Below are 4,226 nucleotides of genomic sequence, written 5' to 3'. Positions count from 1 at the left end.
TTTTATATCGACGTAAACAAAATTAAATCATGAATTGGAATAGAGTCATTTATTCCAATATTTAAAAATAATTAAAAAAATATGAATATGAAAATAAAAATTTAAAATAAAATGTAAAACAAAAAATATACCCGCCCTCTGGATCTAGTATATATTTTAAATTTTTGACACTTTTTCGAGGCTCTGAGTTTATGCTAGAGTACTCATATATATTTGTGATCTCTGTCTATAAACAAAGATTTGATCCAGGTTAGAGTTTACCGATATACTACTTACTGTACGATCGTTATCGTGGTGGTGGACTTTTAGCCTATTCCGAGGCAAAGGGCTCGAACGGTGTTATTGAAACTGGAACTAACAGGATGAAGAAGGTGCTGCTTGCTGCTCGGAAGTGGATAGGCTGGGACTAATTTCTTGACGAGTTTGAAAAATTCACAGTATGATGTTCACCTCATATCGCCTCGAAATTAGTTTGCTTTCACTCCCTTGCTACCTAAGTTACTTGTGACACTGTTGAAGCTCGAACGCGTAGTCAAGCCAGTTCGAAACATTGGAAGAAAGGTAACGGTTGCTGTACTAATGGTTAAACTCTCTATGGTAACTGTCTCAGACTAACTTGCATTTGCGCTATAACAGTAAACAAACTTCTGCATATGTACTACATTTTCTTTAATGAATGGTATGCACTACAGTTTGTTATATCAGACGCATAAATCTTTTTTATCAGACGCATAAATCTTTTTTGTCAGACCATCAGTATGAGGCTCAGGCTTCTTCTACTGATAAATTCCAATGCTGTCTTTTAATGAAATACGAGGCTTCTTCTACTAATAAATTTCAGTGTTGTCTTTTGATGAAATACACTTTTAATATACTCAGGCTCTTAGTTTCGGTTTTAGGTTTTGTAAGCAAAATAAATGATATTTTACAGGTCAGAAGCAGATGAAACTGTATATTGACTGCTCAAAATTATGGATATTAAATTTATGAGGCTTTTTATTGGTTTCGATGTCTGCTTATAGGAGGTTGAAGATTCTCAAGAAATCCTTAAAACTGTAATTGATTCCTTTGAGAAGGCCAGACTACTGGAACTAAGCGATCAAGAGAGGAAGAGAATCCTACATTTGTGGTTGTTGATGGTGGCCAACAAGTGTTCAGTTACCTTTGAGCTGCATGATTTTGTTAGAGAGGATCTATTCACTCTATCCTAGAGACAATTAGACAAAGAATTAGTTTGAATCAGCTTCTGGAGGCCGCAGACCACATCCTGACAATGTTAAACTAATTCCATGTCATGGTCAATCTTTCAAGTTTTATGTTTCCATAAAAAAATTGTATACTGATTCATGGAAAAAGCATTTGTTTCACTGGTTGACAATAGAATCATTGTGTTACTGAAGAAAAGTCTAGCAGAGATGGTATTGATGTGAAACTTGGCTCCATCGTGACCAAAGTGAATGAGAAAGATAAATCTACTAAAAACAAAGGAGGAGAGGTTTCCTCAGTTCCTTATGGAATGACTGTTTGGTCAACTGGCATTGGAACTCGTCCTTTCCTAGCAAAAAAATGCATTATCTTGCTCTAGCAATTGATGAATGGCTGGTATAAGGATGTGATATAACAAATATGCCCTTGGTAATTGTTCAACAATTTTAAGCAAAGCAGACAAAGACAAGCCTGGGACACTGACTCTAAAAGAGTTCCAAGAAGCAATGGATGACATCTGTGTTAGATACTCTCAAGTGGAGTTGTATCTAAAGAGTAAAGCCATGTTAGTTTTTATGCATCGTCTAGAAGTAGCATCTACAACATCTAGATGTTACATCTAGATGTTTTTAGTTTTTTATAGTTAGTATTTGCATTCATATGTAACATAAAAATGTTAAGTTGTTTGTATTTTTATTTTATAATATCATTTGAATACTATTAGTTAAAAAAAACTAAATGCATGTTTTTATTGTTAATAATAAACTGATTATATTCAAATAAATATATTTAAAATCATTTTTTGCATTTTCTGCAAAAAACACAATTTTACAGGTTTTGACATAAAACTTTATTTTACAATTTTGCGGAAACACACACAATTTTGGCAGAAAAAACAATTTCCGGTTATCGCACAAAAACATATTTTACGCATTTGATGAGAAAATACGATTTTCGGTCTGGGCAAGAAAACACAATTTTAGGATATGGCGAGAAAATATGAGTTTCCTGTTTTGACACGAATTTGTTTTTCCAAAAACATTATTTTTGGTTTTAGCAGATAATTACAGTTTTCAGTTTTGGCGGAAAACGTGAAAGGCACGATTTTTCGGTTTTGGCGGAAAAACATGATTATCCGGCTTTGGCAGGAAAATACAAATTAATGACTTTTGCAGGACAATGTAATTTTCTTATTTTATGGGAAAACATAATTTCCGGCTTTGGTGAGAAAATTCATTTTAAGTTTTGGCATGAAAACGTGATTTTACGATTTTGATGAGAAAATGTTTTTAATGTTTTAGCTAGTAAATTTGAGTTTATATTTTTACGAGAAAACATATTTAACTGTTTAGGTGGAAAACATATTTTATGTTTTGACGAAAAAAAATTTATGGTTAGGTGAAAAAAGTTAATTTAATTAGTATTTTGTTATGTAAATTTTGGTTTTGACAAGAAAACAAGATTTTTTGGTTTTGAAAAAAAAAACGTTTTCTGTTAAAATATTATATAATAATTATAATAACTATTTTTATATTTACATTAAGATATTTAGATCTTATGAATTTGAAACATCCAAACATTTTTTAGAGATTCTGATTTTATATCTACATGCTAATGAAACAGTATATAAACAAGCAATATCTAATCTATTAATTTAGAGTTCTGTTTTTTATCAACTGTTAACAAGTTTTAGTAATACCACTTAATTAATGATTTAATATGACATATTTGATTATTTATATTAAATATTAATAATAAATAAAGATATTAATAATAAAGTAATTTAAGTATAAATCTAAATTTATTTTTAGCTATAACAAAATCTATTGAGAAAAAATCTAACAAAATCATAATAACATTTTAAATATTTTTTTTTAAATAATACAATGATTATTTTCGTAATTAATAATATGATTAATGTTAATTAAAATTTTATCATAAAACAAAAAAAAATTATATTCTATTTTATATACACTTTATCATTATAGCCTATATATATTATATTAGAATAAATGTGCTTTATAGCTGACAAAAAATGTGATTTATAAATTAAATATTAAAAATTATAATAATTTGGTAAATTAAACTATTTTATTAAAATATTTCTTTTAAGTAATTATCATTTATTCTATTAATTTAGAGTCCTATTTAATGGTTACCGTGATATGTTTTTAATTTATAGTTACTAAACATGTTGTGACTAAATATAATGGTAACTGATATATTTAAATTAAACCAATTATTATTAGACCCTACATATACAATTTTATATGGTAACTGATATATTTAAATTAAATCAATTATTGTTTGGATTAATATTTGAGTAACAACCCAAATTTTTGAATCTGAACCAAACTGTTAATCTGAGAGAAATATTTGAACTTATTAAAATCTCATCTAATAGATAGAATGGTCACTGTTGCTTCCACATTTTGAAACCTCTAGGTTAAGACTTATCAATCAGGTCAACTTCCATGAATTCAAAAATCAAGATCTATAAATTGTTTTGACCAATTATAAGAGCGTTTGACTTGTGGTTTATTTTTTATGAACACTATCTCATATTTATACCCAAATCTCTATTATATTTCCAAACACAACATCTACGGAACACTCGATCGTAGGTTCATAAAAAGATATAGCATGCTACAAAATATAGATTTCAACATCATTCTATACAGTTTTAGATATATTTTCAAATTCAAAATCTATTATTTAAAATATAGAACATATCTTTGAAACAAATATATCCCTAAATCCATGCATTTTTAAATTTTAAATTATCAGCTTCCAATTCCATTGATACCACATATTTGATATCAATAACAATATCAAAGATAATATATTAAGATATTTCAAATTTATGCTACAAACACGGGTTGGAATGAATATTCGGTATTCAGTAATGTTGAGAATATCTTATGTTTTCAAAATTTTGTGGTAACATTAAAATCAAATTAAGACTACTATTATGTACATAAATGCATAATAAACATCATATACTCTTTGATAATTTATAA

The 4,226-nt window shown here is 28.0% G+C and overlaps 1 pseudogene; it reads left to right on the top strand.

Moving 5' to 3' along the window:
- Positions 1–579: 579 nt before the first annotated feature.
- Positions 580–1,829, top strand: LOC130509802 (external alternative NAD(P)H-ubiquinone oxidoreductase B2, mitochondrial-like; annotated as a pseudogene).
- The last annotated feature ends 2,397 nt before the right edge of the window (positions 1,830–4,226 follow it).

The sequence above is a fragment of the Raphanus sativus genome, chromosome 3 (genome assembly GCF_000801105.2).
Source record: "Raphanus sativus cultivar WK10039 chromosome 3, ASM80110v3, whole genome shotgun sequence".
In the NCBI taxonomy this organism is placed as follows: domain Eukaryota; kingdom Viridiplantae; phylum Streptophyta; class Magnoliopsida; order Brassicales; family Brassicaceae; genus Raphanus; species Raphanus sativus.
This window is presented reverse-complemented; position numbering and strand designations above follow the sequence as displayed.